The sequence below is a fragment of the Hipposideros armiger genome, unplaced genomic scaffold (assembly GCF_001890085.2).
Source record: "Hipposideros armiger isolate ML-2016 unplaced genomic scaffold, ASM189008v1 scaffold_54, whole genome shotgun sequence".
NCBI classification, from domain to species: domain Eukaryota; kingdom Metazoa; phylum Chordata; class Mammalia; order Chiroptera; family Hipposideridae; genus Hipposideros; species Hipposideros armiger.
Window position 1 is genome coordinate 4188526 of NW_017731404.1, and position 20190 is coordinate 4208715.

At 44.0% G+C, this 20190-nt stretch overlaps 1 protein-coding gene across 1 annotated transcript in view; it reads right to left on the bottom strand.

The window, feature by feature from the left end:
- ZNF217 (zinc finger protein 217) overlaps positions 1 to 18125 on the bottom strand; it is a 33134-nt gene extending 15009 nt beyond the window's left edge. Inside the window, exons 1-3 of the mRNA XM_019640923.1 lie at positions 18064 to 18125; positions 16550 to 16639; positions 6563 to 6635 (exon numbers count right to left, since the gene is read on the bottom strand). The gene's annotated coding sequence lies outside the window, so the exon portion shown is untranslated. The remainder of the gene's footprint in view (positions 1 to 6562; positions 6636 to 16549; positions 16640 to 18063) is intronic.
- Between the last annotated feature and the right edge of the window lie 2065 nt (positions 18126 to 20190).

The window sequence follows — 20190 nt, forward strand, 5'->3', positions numbered from 1 at the left end:
ATTCCTCAGGGTGAGGCGGGAAACTATTTTCTACAAATTTTATCTAAGTAATGCATTAGTTCCTTTTTTTGATTAAGAAGTGAAAGGGAATAATATGAACCCAAGACAAACGCTCAATTTCAATCTCAAGAGTACTTTTAAAAAAAAAAAAAAGCAAAGGTCAAACTGCAAAGTGTTAGGTGTTGTGAAGATAAAAGCGTGAAAGAAGCTGGACACTGAAGACGTTGTGTCCTTCGCCTACCAAAGTCATAATCTTTTCCCTACACTTCCTCCTCCAGCATGCAAATCAATGTGCAGAGCCCAACCAGCAGCCTTCACACCAAATAATTAAAATTCCAAACAATCAGATTAACCCTATTCTAACAAACAAGCCAAACAGTATAAATTTGTCTTGTAGCTCTTGACTTCTGGGTTTTTAAATAAGAAGGCCCTGCTTCTAGAATTTAATACTTATGTAACTGATTAAAAATGGCAGCAATGGGGAGGAGGGTGACTTCAACTTAAAACACCAGGATTAAAAACACACGCTGCCACATACAGTCTTTGGAACACTGAACAAAACAGTATCTAAAATAAACATGACTTCTCAGAAAAAGTCATCTATCATTAAGGACACACCTTAAAAGTTCTTAGCACACATTAACTAAGCAAGCACAAACTAGTGGTTTGACTGTTATATTTTTCAGACAAAAAGCAATTAGGTTATTACTCTGCACTTGTCACTACAGAGACTGAAGTCTTTTTAGAAACTCTAGATCTATTACTCATTCTCAAAATATTATAAAATTTAGTATTTTAAGTCTTACTTGTTATCAAGGCAGTCCATCCATTCCGGAGGGGGGTACAGTACAGTAAAAGAACATTTTAAATGAACTCCTTGACACATAGAAAAGAGAAGGTAAAGGGCTTCCTAAGACCCCTACCTAGTCGCCAGGCCTGGCCGGCAGCTGTTGTTACCCTGGCCTTTCTTTTGTTGAGCTTAATCTCATGTCAACTCATTCAACCAACTCAAAAGCGATGAAGACATAATTGAATCAACCTGAACTAAATCAGACCTAGGCTTCTTAAAACATACAGCTTAATGGTTGCAAACGATCTAGAAAACCAGGAAACCAGCTAGGCTGTGGTATGCACGGTGGTCAGTAATAACGACCCCAAACGGGCCAAAGGACCCCTATCCCCGCCATTTATTTAATACGTTTAGGAATGTTCAACGCTTCAAGCCCTATAGGCTGATTCAGCAAGATAAAACTGAGGCTCAAAGAATCTCAAAGGGGAACAACACACCAAAGCCTTTTTAAACTCTGAAGTAAGTATCCTTTTCTTGGGAGGAAAAAAAAAAGTTTCTACCGCTCCAAGTGTGAACAAGCTGCTGGGGTCCCAGCAGGGGCCACTGGTGGCTCCTTCCTGCTCCTGAAACTAAACCTCCTGAAAACTCCCCGCCTGCCCTCCCTACCCGCCCAAAAAAGCAGCTTCCCGTCCTCGGTGGCCCTACCCCAAATCCTAAAATGTGGATTCCAACCCGGGACCTGAAATTCCCCGGCGCGCAGGTACCGGCCTGAGCACCTCGCAGGCCAGATCTCGCCCGCTCGGAACAGGACCGCCCAGGCCGCCCCAAATCCAGCCTCCCGGGCCCCCAGCAGCGCCCTCCCCTTCTCCATCCCGCATTTTGGGGCCAAATCAAGAGTGAAGAGGGCTCTACATCTGAAACTGCGCGGTTTCGCCACTCAGCGCCTACTGGCAGAAACTTCCCTTTTAGAAAAAAAAAAGAAACACTTTTAGGCTAACATTTCAATCCCTCCTGCCCTTTAGAGTTCCTAGTTCTGCTTCCAGCTGGGGTTTTGGGTCTCCCAATAGAATTGAGTTATAAGATATTCTTTAAGCGTTTAAGGGCTATTTTACAAGTTTTTTAAATCTTTAAAATTAAAGGGGGAGATTAAAAAAAAAAAAACCAATCACACATCTAGGAAACGCAGCCTGGTGCACCGCCTGCTCAGAGATGGGCATGAGACAGGGACTCTGGGGGACGGATTTGGGGGCGCCCGGGGGGGTCGATGGGGTGCGCGTCGAGGTCCGCAGCCAGGCCAAGCCCCTCCCCCGGCCCTGGAGACGCGCCCTCCGCCCGGCCCGTGTGGACGGTCCCGGCCATTGTTTGCGGGGGACGCCTGTTAGGACGCATTGTTTTGGCTGTTTCCAACTTGCCCCGGCCCCTCCCGGGCCATCGCGGGGGACCCCACGCCGGCCCCCGCCCCTCACCACCGAGTCGGCCAACCGGTAGACCTGCCCCGCGAAGCCACCCAACTTTTCAAGAACAGCCCCCCACGCACCCACGCTCGCAACCGCCGGGCTCCCTCCGGCCAGCCCCTGGCTCCAGACCCGGAGAAGGGGGGACACCCCCGCCCCCAAGCCATCGCGACTATTTTTAAGAGTGAGTGTGATGGTAAAACACTGTCTGTATACACCGGGGGCTCGCCCGACACCTTCTCGCCGGGTGGGGAGGGGGCGCCCTAGAGGAGCGGAATAGAGAGTAGGAATAGGGGGGGCGGGCGGGGCGATCATCCGCGGAGGGAGGCGAGGTAACGAGCACGGGAGACTGGAGTCGGGCTCGGGGGTACGCCGGAGGGGCGACGCGGGGCGCCCCCTGGGGCCCTGCGCGGGCGGGGGGCGCGCCCCCTTTACCTGCGGCTCCGGCTCCTCGGCCATTTCCTCGCTCGGCGGCGGCCGGGACTGAACTGACACCACACGAGCGAGCCGAGGTTTGAATGAGGAGGGAGCGGGCGAGGAGGGGAGGGGGCGGGGAAGGCAGGAGGGAGGGGAGGCGACGGGGAGTTGCTCTCGGCCTTTTGTGCGGACACCTCCCGGTTTCCGCGCCCGCACCGGCCCCCCGAAAGAGACGGGGGCCACTGGGCGAGGGGCGAAGCCATCCCCCACGGCGCCTCAGAGCCTCGCGCTTTGAAGACCCCCCCCAAAAGGAGTGCCCCCACCCCCACCCCGAGGATTTGGGGGCCGGGCTCACCTCGGGCGCGGGGCTAAGGTGAGCGGGGTGGGGGTGCGCACGGGGGGCAAAGGCGCGGGCGCCCCCTACTCGTCCGCGCGGGGACAGTGCAGGCGCGGGGGGTCCCTAGAGCCGCCGGGGCGCGGCGCGTCCGGCGCACGGGGACTGTTGGGTCAGAAAGTGCTCAGGGAGCAGCTGTTGCGCCCTCCCTCGGCCCCGCAGCTCGGAAACGCCCCGCCTCCTGCCTTCACCGGCCGCGCGGCCCCGCCCCGAGGGCCCGCCCCACGCCCACGTGATCCGCGCAGGCGCGCCCCTGCCCCTCCCACCGCCGCGGACTCCGCCTCCGGGACGCGAGCGAGCAGACGAGCGCGCGCACTCCCTGCTCTCGCCCGGGAGATTCCCGCGCACGCGCGCATCTTTCACCGCCCCCACATCCCCCGCCTCCCGCCGTTCGGCTTAACGTGGCCCGCGCGCGCCCGGCGGTTCCAGTGACAGGTACGCGGGGAGGGGGCCACGGGGGCAGCGCGCAGGCGCAAATCCAGGCCTCGGCCTCGCCGCCTCCCCCTCCCTTGCAAGGTGTGCCCAGGCGAGGGGAGGGGCTGGTATCCCGAACTCCTGGGTCATCCAGAATTGCCACCAAACAAAAAGCCTTTACAACACCCATTTGGGTAGGTTCAAAGGCAGCTGTGCACAAACAACAATTTTTGCAGATTTTCGTCAAGTGTGAGGAAAGTCGATGAGATAAGTTGATTAAAATGTTTTAATTAGTACCTTCGTAAAGCTATCCTTTAATTGTTATTTTTCTGAAAAGGCTGGACTTGCGCTATTATAACTTGAGATTTCTAAACTTGGCCTGGGTTCCAAGAACCACTTGGGTTGGATAGAAATCCACGTGGATGAAACCGGGCTTAAACCGGGGACCACAAAAAAGGGAAAAAAAAAAAAAAGAAACCTAGCCATTTCCTCTCCTCCCCACGCTCAGCCCATTTAAAGCGTGTCCCTACTGTTCTTGTCCTTGCACGCGCGCGCGCGCACACACACACACACACACACACACACACACACACACACACAAAGTTATAATTCCGAGGAATCTGATTTCCCCCATTTTAAGTAAGCTCCAGGGAGGAACCACAAAAGCAACAATCACATCCACTAAGTTTTCTGCCCCAAGATGCAAACGAATGCAAATGTAAACCGACCTATGCACGTGACCACAAAATAATGCAGTTTGTTTTTTTGTTTTTTTGGCCTTGGTGTACCCAAAATGTAAACACCTAAAACATATCAAGAAAGGCATTTAAAGTATATACTTAATAAATTAGGACCAAAAAAAAAAAAACACTAAATAAATGCTAGGCGGGTAAGCGATGCAATCCTTAATAAATAGGAAATGGAATTTTGAGACACGGCTTCTTAGCAAAGGGGAGAAATTTGCCAAGTGTGATGTTTTGCTGTCATTTTATATATAACTACTAACCCCACATATGGTCTGGTTAGTCTTTTTTTTTTTAAAGGAAGTGAACCAATTACTTACTCACAAATAATTAGCAGTGCCAGAAGTAGATTCTTAGGCCAGAACTCTCTTTTTTCACTCAAGTAAACTGATAACTGATTACTTCTAGTACCAGGGTTCCTTTTCTCCCAGAAGATGAATACCTTTCTTTTAAAATATTTTTTAGAGCCTTGTAAATGGTGACATCCAAAAACACAGTCCAAAGGCATACTCGTCATAAACAAGCTTCATTGAACTTATCAAAACAAATGACTTCCAGCATTGCTCCGAAACAAAGAAGCCATGAACTAGTGGAACCAGGTTGAGTCTTAACATAAGTTGTCGCCTCACTCTACATGTTAATGGATAACCTTTGAACTCTGAAACCCTGAATGCTGTAAACACAATAGCACTGATAGTTACAAATCCTGCTATCAAAATGGTGCAAAAAGAAAAGTCTAAACTTTTCTTCAGCAGGAATAGGGAAACAATCAAAAGTTTTGACAAATAATCGTTTCACTTAGAACAATGAAACTCCTGGCTCTCAGACCTTGTTGCTACTGAATTATTTTCTGAGCAAAAACGGCTGTGCTTTTTTCTCTCTGTCCTCACAAAGCTACCACTTTGTTAGCATAATAGCATCATATGGTTTGTTAGCTACTGTTTCTTTCCTCCCCACCCCACCCCAAAAAAACCTTATTATGTTTTAGCTTTTAAAATCGAAAGATAATTGTATTAACTGATCTATCTGCTAAGAGTTTTATATGTGATCCTTATGTTTGAGCAAAGAATTACAAAGAGCCTTATTCCTGGAAGCATGCCAACAAAACTGGGAAATCGTTGCAAAATTCTGCTAGTGACTGAGTGCTGGGTTGCAAACACATACTGTGTTTTTAAATGGACATAGAGTGATCTGAATTAGCTGTAAGGGCGTCTGAGACTCTTCCCTTTAGAATGTAGAGACTCCTACTTAAGATGTATTGGAAAGCACGAATAGTTAAAACAATTAAAACTGGAAACTCCAAAAGTAACAGGAGAACACTGGAACATTTGGTTGTGTAATAAAAGCTAATAATTCCTATTCTTATTGTATGAGATTAAAATTGTAAATCGAACATTGGTCTGCATATACTTAGCTCCACCCACGAGTAATCCTGTTTTGCCATCAACCGCCCCCCCCCCCCCCAGCTAGACTAATTCTAAAGGAGTCAGGTGCTGCAAACAGGCAGGCAACACAAACAAAGAATGGAACCAGAAATGTCCCTTCAGATGTGAGCTGATGCTCTGCACATGTTACTCGGGAAAGGAAAAAAAAAAAAAAAAACCCACTTCACCTCTTTTTAATGCGACAAACATCAGCTACACCTCATTTTTCACAATTATCCAAACAGACCAGCCAGCCCTCCTTAAGAGATGTTTCCCAGTGTACGCTTAAAAAAAATCGCACCATTATCTCTGATTTAATCCTAGTGATCTGAGACCTCTTCTTTTAGCTAACTTCTGGTTTTCTCTCCAGATTCCTGCCTGCCACAGCCATCTCAGATCTAATAACAAAACAACAAACACTATCCTTCTAACTTGCTCTATGTACCATTTATTGGAATCTTCTTTTGAGACTTAGCCTTCATTAGAAGAACAGAATGCGGTGTGATCTTCTTTCGCAAGTATTTATTTTACTGTGAAACTATTACAGAAAAACGATTTGGAAACTGTGGAAACCCTGGAGTCGAAATGGAGCCAACATAGATACTTGACTTAAAAAGAATTCAGTGTTCAGAGCAGGAAAACCTGAAAAACTGCAGTGAGGAGTTAGCAGGAAAAGAGAATGGAAAAGTTAGCCAAACCTGCCAGCTTCTGCAAACTACAAAGGACATTTGAGAAGGAAACCGGGGCAGCCCTTTTCACATGACTCAATGCACTCAGTGAAGGAGGGATCACCAGCAGCTTGCAGGAAAACACCACACTTCTCTCTTTTCTATTAAGTTTCTTGATTTCACTCAAGTCACCTCAAAATGTTAAACCCTCTTATAAAACATCATAATAAGAGATGATAAAAAAATGGCAGAAATTACCTTTCAGAAGTGGAGGCAGGGTCCGGAACCTGGGGAACTCTGAGTTTGCCAGTCCACCTGGCTGGGAACAATACTGAAAGAGATGTGATTGCTGGATTTTATAAGCAAACCCAAAAAGGGAGGGGCCAAGAATAAGGTTCAATTTAAATAGAAGTTTAGATACAATCCCGACCTGATTAAATTAACTTGATTACATTCAGGCGACATTGTTTATTTTAACGGTATTCGTCCTGTCCCACTGGCAAGTTTGATCAGTGCCCTCCCCCTCTGCAAGCACAACTTTTGTCTTCCTCTGATATTCTGAATGGTTTTCCAAGGTTGACGTAACTCAAAATGTAAGTGTAAACTTTCTTTAAAAAGGACATATGTCACATAACTTTCAGAGCACCTCTTTATAAAGTTTTTTGCACTCATCTGATATTCCAAATGGGGAATTTGGGGTAAGAGGAGATAGAGTTAGAGGAAGGTTACATTTATTGAAATCCGACTCCTATCCTCATCTCAATAAATAGAACCATCTACAACTCAACACCAAAAAAACAATCCAATTAAAAAATGGGCAAAGGACCTAAATAGATATTTCTCCAAGGAGGACATACAGATGGCCTATGGACATATGAAAAGATGGTCAACAGCATTAATCATTAGAGAAATGCTAATTCAAACCACAATGAGATACCACCTCACACCTGTCAGAATTGCTATCATCAGTAAATCAAAACACAAGTGTTGGCGCGGATGTGGAGAAAAGGGAACCCTGTTGGTGGAACTGCAAATTGGTACAGCCACTATGGAAACGGTTTGGAGACTCCTCAAAAAATTTAAAATAGAACTACCTTATGACCCAGCAATTACTTCTGGGTATTTAGCCAAAGAAATCCAAAACACTAATTCAAAAAGATATATGCACCCCTATGTTCACTGCAGCATTATTTACAATAGCCAAATAATAGACAATATGGAAGCAATGGATAATCAATAGCCAACTGGATGAAGATGTGGTACATATATACAATGGAATAATTCCCAGCCATAAAAAAAAGTTTTTTTAATGAAGTCTTACCATTTGTGACAATGTGGATGAACCTAGAGGGTATTATGCTAAGTGAAATAAATCAGTCAGAGAAAGACAAATACCATATGATCTCACTTATATGTGGAGTCTAAAGAATAAATAAAAAATAAATAAAATAAATTGAACCATTTTCCATCCACCCACTTACTCAAGCCAAAAAAATCTAGACGCCAAACTGTATTTCATCTCCATTCCCCACAAACACACGTTTAATCCATCAGCAAACCCTATAATTTCTATCTTAATATATCTCAACTTTGTCCACTTCATCTTTAACACAAGCCTTACTCCACAGCACCACAAACTCTCACTGTCTCCTCCAAATATTTGTGTAAGTGAGGTCTCTCCAAGCTTTTACTTCTAGGTTTGCCTTAATACAGTCTCCGCCCATTGAAGCCCAAGAGGTCTTTTACAGTGTAAATCAGATCTTGTCACCGCCCTGCTAATGGCTTCCGATCGCCTCAGGAAAAAAGAACAAACTCCACAGCTTGGCCTCGCCAGCCGTGTACCTCTGGCCCCTGCCTAACTCCCCAGCCTCAAGTCTTGACCAACCCTTCCTTCTCTTAGGGTTCTGAGCTTCAGCCATTAGACCTCTCTGACTCAGAGCCTTCAGACTTAGGGTTCCCTTTGCCTAGTGCTCCCTTCCCATTCTTTCAGGAACTCAGCTTCTGTTTTTCCTGAAAGTGGTTTAAACCCAGTGTTCTGGGGGTGGGGTGGGGGCGGAGGGGATACCCTACAGGGTTGGGGGTGCCCTCTGCCAAGGTGTCAGAATGTCTTCCTTACAATCACTTAGGCTCAAATACTCTGGTTCCACCTCCCGAAAGCTGTGTTAATTCTAGAATATTATTTAATCTCTCTAGGTTTGTTTCCTCGTCCACAAAAATGAGGTGGTGATGATGAAAAAGAGGAGGAAAAAGAATAACTACTTAAAAGTTCTCATCATACAGAAAAAAACTGTAACTGTGACATGATGAGTGTTAAATAAACATTGTGATCATTATGCAATATATACATATATCAAATTATGTTGCACACCTTAAACTGATACAGTGTCATATGTCAATGATATCTCAAAACTGGAAACGGAAATATATATGATTATGTAAATAATGAATATTTGTTTTTATACAAGACTCTTTGGAGAATTAAATGAGGCACTCTGTAAAGTTGTAATCCCAGAATCGGGGAGCTGGCGGGGGGAGGGAGTTCTAGACACAGGCAATAGAGCTTACAGTAAGCAAAACAAATGAAGTCCTTGCCTTCTTTGGAACCTATCTTCTAGAGGGAGACCGACAACACACAGATAGTTATATTTGCAATATAAGGTCATTGGGGAGGGGAAAATGCTTGCTGTTTTAGATGGGAGATCCCTGAGGAGAAGCCACCTCCAGGAAGTCAGGGAGCAGGCATCAGGGAGCAGGTTGGAGAGCCAGGAAGGTGGGCGGGCTCAGGGCGGAAGGGAGGCTGGCTTGGAGATGGATCGACAAGTACAAGGAGGCCAGTGCCCCTGGTGCCCAGCAGGTGAAGACAGGAACTCAGGGAAATCAGGCCAGACCTTGGAAAGACAGTGCAAGAACTGGTGGTTGACTCTAGTTGCAGTAGGATGTCAGATGGTCAATTCTCTGTCCCCATTTTATTTATCACATCAACAGCACTTGATAGACTCAATCCCTTTCTCCTCCTTTTCCCTTGATTTGGGGACTAATTTCCCTTAGTCCCCACCCGCTGCTCCTCTTGGTCCTCTTAGTTGATTCTCCTCTCCCTGATTCCCAGACTTTAAAAAGTGCCCCAGGGCCCAATGCTGGCACCTTCTGTTTCTTATTTGTTCCCTAGATGATTTCATCCAATTCAGTGGCTCAAAATACCATCTGTAAGGCTCCTAAATTTATATATTTCTCACCCAGACCTTTTCCCTCAACTCCCAAAACATACGACTATTTCCAGCTGTCTACTCCCTCTCCATTTAGGTATCCAGTAATGAATTCTAGATTTCACCCTGACCTTCTGTAATTCTTCACCACTAATGGATATGTAGTATCACGGAATTGTACAAGACGGCAGGAAGCGAATGTTGATTGAGAACAAAGAGTGGGTGGAGAGATGGGTGAGCCACTGATATGAGATCATGCACCCCTGCCAGGTACCCCCAGAGCTCAAACCCATGCAGTTATACTCACTACACATCATACTGTAGTAATTATTTGCTCCTCCTGTCCTCCTCCGATTAGACTCTCAACTCCATAAAAATAGATGACACTGTCTTTTCTCTGCAGTATCGCCAAGTCTTAGCATGATGTCTACCTATAGCAGTGATCTATAAATGTGCTCAAAACAAATGAATATAGAAATGAATAATAATACATAGAACTCAGCCGCAATGAGTTCCAGTGAGAAGGGAATTGAAATGTGGGTCTTCAGGCCAGTCACTGGGGCCTTGGCTCCGGTTCCTCGTGTGTAAAACGGGGATTATAACCTCTACTAGGCTGCCTCGGCTGGTTGGGTTGCCCCATGTTGTACCACCGTGGAAGCTCTGTGTTGTACACCAGCAAAGCGTTGTTTTTATGACAACTCTTTTCTTTTTTGAATTTTATTGGGGAACAGCCATGGTCATTGGTTACACATTGCTTTCATGCTACACAGGCATAGCTGACTCTTTTAGGGAGGGCGCTGCTCCCAGTGGCCCATGTGGGGATCGAACTGGCAACCTTGGTGTTATCAGCACCACGCTCTAACCAACTGAGCTAACTGGTCACCCCTTATGATGACTCTTGTTGGGAATACAGTTGACCCATGAACAACACGGTTTTGCGTGGCACATGGCTATCTATATAGGGATTTTTTTTCAAATACATACAGTACTGTAAATCTATTTTATGATTTTCTTAACATTTTTCTCTTTGTTGTAAGCATACAGTTTATAATATGTATAACATACAAAATAGGTGTTAATCAACTGTATGCGTGATCAGTAAGGCTTCCTGTAAATAGAAGGCAATTACATAGTTAAGTATTGTGAGAGTCAAAAGTTATACACAGATTTTCGACTGCACAGGAGTGGGGGACCCAAGCTCTGGGTTGTTCAAGGGTCACCTGTATACTGAGTATCAATTCCACCAAGGGCTCCGTGTAGGACTCATTTTGAATATACTTGGAACGCTCGTCTCAGCTCCCCTGATAACAGTTACATTAAACCTGAAACCTCGGAGAGTCCACGCTTGCTAGGAAGAACTTTCAGAGTCTCTAACCTCCCTTTTCTGTTTCCTTCCGGCTCTCCCTTTTGGATGACATAAATGGCCTAGTAAGTTGTCTGTATAGTTGGTTGGTTGGAAATTTTATTTTCTGGTCTGAATCAGGCTGTTAGTTCCATCAAGAGTGGGAACGTGTCCAAACTCACACCCAAGGTCTGCCTTGGGAAGGGTTTGGATGGATGGTAGCACTGATATTTCAAAAAAATTCTATACTGGGGGCACTGGTTAGCTCAGGCAGTTAGAGCGCAGTGCTCATAACAGCAAGGTTGCTGGTTTGATCCCTGCATGGGCCACTGAGCTGCACCCTCCACAACCAGATTGAGACAACTACTCAACTTGGAGCTGATGAGTCCTGGAAAAACACACTGTTCCCCAATAAAAATATATAAATAAAAAATAAAATAAAAATTAAAGGGGAAAACATTTCTAAAAAAAAAATTCTATACCAAAAGTAGGGCCAGCAAGCTGAGAGGCTAGCTGATAAGCTCTAACATGCACTGCGTTCTCAGTGTATGCTTTCTACTCTGCAACTCATTGAATCCTAAGGACCCTGTGAGGGAGGGTCTATATTCCATTTTTACAGGGATTAAGTGACTTTGCCAAGACTCACTGGTAATAAACAGCTGAGCTAGGAGACTAAATCCAGCCTCTAGGGCCTTTCACATTCTCCACAGGTATACGGCCTCCCTCAGAGCCATTCCTCTGTCTAGGTCTCCAACCTCAGTTCCTGTCTCCCCTTTTCCCACTCCCTCACTACCCTTCAACACAGTGGCCTCCTTTCCCGTGCAGACACTGGCCAAGCCTCACCCCCACACCTCATGGTGTATCCCCAGGGCCTGGAACCATGCCTAGCACGTAGTAGGTGCTCATTCACACTGGATGAAAAATGAGTAAATGGCCACTATGTGCCAAGCACTTTACATCCATTATCTCTTTACATCCTCCTAGTAACACAACCAAATGGCTACTTTTAGTCTTGTTTTAAATGCAAAGAGGTTAAGTATGCATTCAAACAATAGCATGCACACCTACTATGTTGTACACCAACATTTTTTCCTGCATGCCAGGGATATAACTGTAAGCAACGTGAATTCCATGCTTACAGCTCTACCACTCCAACAGAAATGCAGACAATCATATATCTGTCACATTGATCTTTTCAAAAGTCATACCTGATTACATCATGGTTCTGCCTAAAACTCCCAGTGTCTCTTAGGATAAAAAACAGAATTTCTGATAACATGGCTGCCAGGATCTGGTGGACCCGGCAAAGACCCTGTGAAGGGTTTTACTCCAAGAACACTGGGAAACCACTGACAGGAAATGGAAGTAAAACCAAAAGAACTATTGAACTTCAAGATTATCTCCTCAACAGTCTCATCCCAGCTGAACAAAGAAGACATGGCAGGCTTGAAGAAGCTGCCGATGTAATCTTATCAGTCTTCACCCCGTTAGTTGGTTGTTACTGCCTTTACTTTAAAAAGAAGAAACTGAGGCTCAGGTTGGCTAAGTAGCCTTCCTGAGGTCACAGGAGGTAACCCTTTCACGTTCCCACGTTCCAGACTACACTGAGGCCAATAAGCCGTTTGAATCCGAGGTCAAACCTCAGCTCTGTCACCAACCTAAATTTCATCACTTCTAAAAATCTACACGGATGCACATTTCTAGACACCCTATTTCCTGAATGTTCACCAGTCAGCCGTGTGTGGCTTTGGGGCAAGGGTGAAACATCCTCACCCTAACCTTCCCCACCTCCCAGCCATTTCTGGAACAGCAAGAGTTCACTTGGCTGCCCCAGGGCTAGTCCCCTCCCACCTCAGTCATTCCCTTGCATTCTTGGTGTCCCTGTGTACTTGTCCATCTTCCCCAATAGACTGCAACTCTCCTTTGAAGGCAGAGAAGAAAGGTCATGCAAATTCATGTCCCAACAGCAATTACCAGAGTACTTTTTGCATAGAGCTGGGAGGCGATAAATGTTTATAAAACGAAAATGTCCCAGACCAAGTCCTGCCTGCCTTTACATGGCCCCTCAGAGGTAATCAGTAAATCTTACAGGTCCGATCACCCCAGTATCTCTCAAACACATCCTTTCCTTTCTATTCCCACTGTCCTCGTTTCTTGTCGCCTTCTGACCTGTGTAATAATCTTGTAACCAGTGCTCCTGAACCCGTCCCGTCCTAACCCAGAACATTTTTTTCCTCAACCCCACTAATAACCATCCTGCTATACTGCCCTGTGCAAAAATCTCCAATTTTACCAAAATCAGTTATCGTCCCCTCTCTAAGGATGCAAAACCGCACCCTGGCCCCAGCCAACCGTTTAGCCGGGTTCACTCCATAAATATTTACGGACAACTCCTTTGTCCCAGGCACTCGGCTAGGTAATAATTAAAGAGTGAGGTACAAAACAAATTGTATTTTTGCCCTCGTGGAGCTTACATGCTAATAGAAGAAACAGACATTAAACAAATTAAAACGTAAGTAAATAGATAAACATATAATTATAGTACCTACCCTACAGTAATAATCACTCAGGTACATAAAGAAGCACACAGAAGGATAGTCACTGCAGCACTGTTTACGATAGAGAAAAATTAGAACCTACACGTTCATCGGAAGGAAAATGTCCACATAAACTATGCTATATCCAAATTTAAGAATATAGGCAGCAGGCCGTGAGTCGCTGGCGACGGCGTAGGCTGCAGTCCCCTGCCGCAGTGGGTTGCCATGGGCTACTGTGTGTAGCCAGCAGCCAGCGTGAGCGGCCAGCAGCCGCAGTGAGCGGCCGTCCAGAAGCTGGTGACTGATCTACCTCACCCGGGAAGAGCGCAATGATGGTGCCAACTTGGGCCAGTGAAGCAATGTCCTCCACAACTAGATTGAAGAACAAAAGGACAGCAACTTGTCTGTTCCCCTTCCCCAATCCCCCAGCACTGTTCCCTTCCCCAATAAAAATCTTAAAAAAAATAAATAAAGATACAAACAGACTGAAAGTAGAGCAATGGAAAAAAGATAGTTCATGCAAATAAAAAAAAAAAAAAGAATATAGGCAGCAAGCAGTTGGAAAGAATAATGTCACATATACTCAGTTGGCTAAATCACCAAGACATTGTGAAGTAAAAAAATAAAAGAATCCAGCTGCAGAAACGTATGCCGTTTTGGTTTACACACACACCATGATATGTTTTCTAAAGGAAATTTATGTATATGTGTAAACTATATAGGTATGTAGGTGCACATACATATATTATGCATGTTATATATCCCTGTGTTTGGATAAACACACACATATATCATAATATGTATGCTGATCATTTCACAATATATATACAAATGCTGAATAATTATGCTGTGCACCTGAATATAATGTTCTATGTTGATATTATCTAAATAAATAAAAAAGAAATATATATGCAAATTAATGAAAGTTAGGAAGGCCCATAACCAAAGCGGTTAATTCTCAAATGTGGGCAAGGACCCAGGACAGTTGGATAGTGGCTAAATATTGTTATCTTTTTACAGGTATTAAAATATAGGCATATTTTGCCGGAATAGTTAAAACTGAGTTGCCTATTACCATAGAAGTCCAAACTGTGTTCAATGCCCTGAGGAATATAACACGGGGAATAAAATGTTTAGGATTTCCGTATACTGCTTTTTATAGGCATTTGATAAACCGTGGTCTGCTTACCCATCTCCTTGCTGTGTGCCAGCTGCCTGACCCAGCCTAACTGAATCTCCCCAAAGCATGTGCGGAGTATATGTAAAAATTAATCTGCACCTATCCCACCCATCCCCCAAGGTCCACTCCAGATACCACCACTCTCTCTGTTCAGTCACCCTTTGCTCAGTGCCTCCATTATGACATTTGCTATGTGTTTGTCTTACCACCTGACGAGACAGCAGGCCCCTCAAAAGGGAGGGCCAATTTCCTCCCTGAACATGGTGGGCAGACAGGAAGTGTCCCAGTATTGAGCTGTCCTATTATTTATTTAAGTAAATATGCCCCCTAGATTATTTCATGCACTCATTCATACACTTTCTCACTCAATAAATATTTATTTGAGCACCTACTGTGCACCCACCATGGTTCTAGGTGCTGGGGGTGCAGCAGGAAAGCAAGCTTATTAAATGCCTGTCCTTGTGGAGTTAACATTTAATATCATAGTGTATTAAATGAGAAATGGTACGGGGGAAAAAATAAGAGGGGGCAAAGGGGCCAGGGCGTGGAGGGGACAGGGGGGATGATGTGAAATAGGTTAGTCCAGGAAGGCTTCACAGCGGAGGACAGCTGAGTGAAGATGACGGGGCGACAGTGTGAGCCATGCAGAGTTCTAGGAAAAGAGCAGTCCACGCAACGGGCCTGCCATGCAAAGACCTCGAAGCAATGTGCCCAGGGGCTCAAGAAAACCAGCGTGGCACTGTGGCTGGTTTGGAGAAAGAAGTGGAAACAAGTCAGAAAATGAAGATGGCGGACATTCGCACTGATTGCTTGGGGCCGTTGGGGCATTGTAAAGACTGGATTTTAATTTTACTCTGAATGAACCCGAGAACCCCTGAATGGTCTGAGCAGAGGACCATGGCCTGGCTCAGATATTAAGAGGTCTATTAAACAGACTGATAAAACTAAGAATACTCCTAAAATAATCATGACAATAGTCCCCTTTGCTGAAATCACTCAGATAATTTAAGTGCGTCCATATCTTCAGGTTACTTTTACAACAATAACAATAATAGTAATAGTAAGAAGAGATAAGACGGATAAGAAAAGGGGAAAATACTACAATTTATTGAGCCCCTGCATGTGCCAGAGCCGTAAGTCCACATCCGATTTATCCAATCATGTTGTTCTTTAGTTCTCCTGATAACCTGTATATTTAATTCATTTGGCAGGTGAAACTACAGTCATCTGTGGTTACCTTGCTTTCTGACTTACTAACTTCTCTTACTTGAGGTTCTACAACAAGAATACATACAGTGGAATTCTAGCCCGATTTAATAGCCCAGGCTGACTCATGCCACTCTTCTTTGTACTTAGTGGTTGACCTTGGCCTTAGGAGAATAGAAATAATAGCGATCATTGATTAAGTACTTATTATAGGCCAAGCACATTATGTGTACCATTTCTGGACACCTATGCAGAGTCAGCGCGGGTCACCCAGATTAGAGAGCTGTGCCTCTGAGCAGTGATCCGGCTAGTGACCTCTTGAATCCGTCTTTCTGGGTTCAAACTTAAGATTCCGGGCTACCAGCTGTGCCACCTCTGCCCCCACACTTGAGCTCCTTTTGCCTGTTTCCCCATTTTACAGACGGAGGTAAGAGTACTCACTAAGAAGTGTATTGAGGAGGAATAAATGAGTCCTCACGTATAAAATGCTTCAGGGAGAATTGGGCACATAGTAAGCACTCAATTAAGACACCTATTATTAAAAAGACCATTGCCTAGGGCACCGAAGCTTGCAGGCATGCAAAGCCAGGTCTGTGCTTAACCACAGCAGGGCCCAGTCAGCATCCTTACTCCTGGGCCAGGAAAGAGAAGCGAGTATGTTTATAGCAGACGAGGGAGACTAGTTGGGTTTGGACCCGGATTTCTCTGCGCCAGGACCTGCCAAGAGCAATCAGCCATCAGCGAGACCACTCAAAGTAGACAAAACAAGAAAGGTACCTGGATCTGGGTGGTCCTCAGCAAGCTGGGAGACGTCCTCCCTCTCCGTGTTCCTTGGGCATCTTCTCCAAACGGGAGGCGAAGCGATACCTGAGAGACCAGGAAAGGAGTCAGGGGTGAGTGAGTGGAGTCAGGAAAGGATGTGGAATTAATAAACTACAAGTCTCCAGACCGGAAGGTGTGCCCTCAAACCACGCCCTCAAACGGTACTGGGATTAGGGGGAAATGCTGGAGAGGAGATTAAGATCAGAGCCACACCTTTGATCCAAGTGACCAAAAAAATCGTGAGTCTAGTAGACTTAAGCTCAGGCAGCTGCCCTCAATGGCAGTGGTGTCCTTGATCCAAAGCCACGCTACTTCACCACTTTGAGCTGGTGGAGGTTTGGGTCAGCTCCCAACATGAACACAGGTTTTCTCCGAAACCAGAACTGAATAAAACAACCGCCTTCGGAGCCTGCCTGGATCCAAACCCTGACTCCCTTGCTCAGCTGCTGGGAGACCTGGGCCCAGTGACCTAACCTTTCAGCCTCACCTGTAAAATTGGGAAGACTAATGTTGCCCAGCGCATCGGGCACTTTTGCGCATGAAATGAGCTAATGTCAATGAAACCTAAAAACTACCCGGCCCATGGCAATCATTCAAACTGTGTCAGCCAAAATAACATTAGCCATTATTTTCTCTGGATGTCTCTCTAAATTTCTCTGGGTTATTCTAAAACAGCCCTTCAAATTAACTAAATCCCTTTTATTTCTTTAACAACTTAAAAAATATATATATAGTTAGCCCATTTTGTTGACTTTTTTTTTTTTAACAAACACCAAGGCTGCGTGTCCTCTTAAAATTATTTTATGAGATTATGTTTTGTTCCCATTTGTTTTGAGGGATGACTTCAGCGTCACTGAGTGGGATGAAAACAGTGAAAAGTAAATGAGGATAATAGGACCATCCTTCCTGAACTTTAAAAAAAAAAAAAAAAGAGGAAAGAAAGAAAAAAATAATGAAAGATTCAGATGTTGGTCTTTTAAAGATCATCTTGCTCAGTATTTTCAAGTTCCTCTTTTTTTCTCTCCCCCATAAACACGACAGTAATGAGATAGTTTTCCTTTCTCCCTGCCTCAAAAAAAAAAAAAATCTGTCACATAAATTTCTCCAAATCAATACAATTGAATTTTCTACAAGGATTTGTAACTGATAGGCTATATTCTTTAAAGCAAATAAGCATGCTATATACAGAAATAAACAGTTTCTGAAGCAGTTTTATTTGAAGTCAACAAATAAGAACAACGTGTCCCCAAGGAAACAAAGTAGAATTTGGACTCGAAGCTAAAATGGCTCTGCCTTAATCCTCTGTTACCCAGTACTATGGGGCTGCGTTTACAGGAAACGCCTGCCACCAGAAGTTTTCTGCTAGTTTTCAACCGTATTTTTGTATCATCAACTCAGCCAGATGGAAACAAATAAAATCCCCAGCCTAAAAAAAACAAAACCGTAAAGTAAACGAAGAGAACGCTGACCTGTTCATTTCTACCTTCTTCAGGATGGGAAGAGAGCACGCAGAGCTGCAGGCTCCCCTCCCCCTCCAGGACTGGGCTTCCCGGTGGGTGGGAACTATCTCATTACCACATTTTCAAATAGACCGGTTTCTCTTTTAATCAAAGTTACTTTGTGGTTGTTTGGCAGTCTGCACATGCCATGTTTTTCATAGCTATAGAAAATGTGTATTTATTTATTTTGAGAGGGCTATGACCATATGACAAACATAAGCCAGCCTCAGCCAATGGTTTATAAGAGCTCTGAAAAGCAGTGCCTTTAAACATTTTAATAGAGGCGCTCTCATCCTTTGTAAGTGGAAGTGTAAATTGGTACAGTGCTTTTGTAAACAACTCAGGGACACAAGTCAAGGGCCTTACAATGTTCATACATTTGGGTGCAGCAATACCAGTCCTGGAATGGATCCTAAGGAAATAGCCCCAATCAAGGAAAAGGTGTTATGAACAAAGATATTCATGGCAACAAGTTTACTATAAGGGGAAGAAAAACACACACACACACACCCTCTGTCTCCACATATAGTGGAAACAAACAAATAGAGGAATGATTAATCATCCAAGTTACCCCCCCTCCCAACTCTTGCACACAGCCATTTCAAAATTAGAAAGTTTTGAAAAGCATGCCATTGGGAAATAGTTATAATAGCAAACTGAAAAATCCAGCTGCAAAATCATATTTTTAACAAAAATTCTTTTTATTAGCAACTAGGGAGGCTATAGGTTATACGTAAAATTTTTAAATTGGTTTTCTTATCAGGGACATTTTAGTATGGACAAGACATTAAGTGATACCAAGAATTTATTAATCCATTATCTATAATAATGGCATTATGGGTTATTAGGAAAAAAAACATGTAGACATATTTTTTAGAGACATATACTTAAGCATTTAGGAGGAAAATGATGTGGTGGAATTTATAATACTTTTTAGCAAATTTTAAAAATGGGAGAATTGAAGCAAATGGGTTAACATCTTGAAACTGCAGAACTGGGTGTTGGATGTGAGGGGTTCATTTTACTCTCTATTTTTGTATACATTTCAAAATTTATATATATACACACATACATATATATATATATATAATTTTTTTATTAAACATTTTTAAATGGTTGTTTTTTGATCATGGGATTGGCATGACCTGTTTCTACCTCTTATTCTTCTTGAATTATTTTCTATGATATACTAGTATTACCTTTGACAAAAACACATTAACATTGATTTTACCAAAAAGAGATTAAAAGTAAGAGCTGAGAGTCCCACAGAGCTTTTTTTATTGCTGTGTAATAGCAGTGAATCCTCCGAATGCTGTGATAAGCCTGTGTACCTGCAAATGTGAGCTTGTACACGGTCCAAATCCCGTCCATGGGGGAGCACCGTGCCATCTGAGCCTATGCTGTGAATATAATCAGCAGATAAAAAGGCCAGCTGCAACGAGCCGTTTTAAAGATTAGGGACCATTTAAAAACACACACCACGTCTTGCCTCTTAAACGTTAAGTGGCAAGATACCCTGGTTTTAATTCTGAAGTTTCATGCAATGACCAGGCAAGCAGCCGGAGTCCCACATACCACCCAGCTGATTCAGAAGGAAGGGTTCCACATTCCTTAATTAGCAGCATCAGAAAAGCACCACTTCCTGCAGCTCGGAGTTTCCCATTTCATCCAGCTACTCAGTTGGCCCAACACACCCCACGAAGTCATGGAGAAGATTTCCATCGTTTTGGAAACATCGATAGTGTTGTGTAATTTATTTTATTAATTTACTTTGTTTTTGTTTTATTCTATTTTGTTCTATCATATGCTATTCCACTGTGTTCTAATTTTTGCAGATTGAAGATTTCCAAGGTGACATTACGCATATTCTTCTTTCTCTCTAGACTTCATGGACACCTGGTATCTATGGACATCACAGTCGAGCGCAGAATGAATGAACACTTGACCAACCTGAAAAGACAGTTCTCTTCATGATTAATAGTCAAAAGATTCAGAATAAGGGACCGGGCCAGAAGTTTCTTTTTTAGCACCAATTACTTAAATGAAGCTCCTGACCTGTATTGAAGTTCTCCAGCAGAACTCAAACAGGATGCAAGA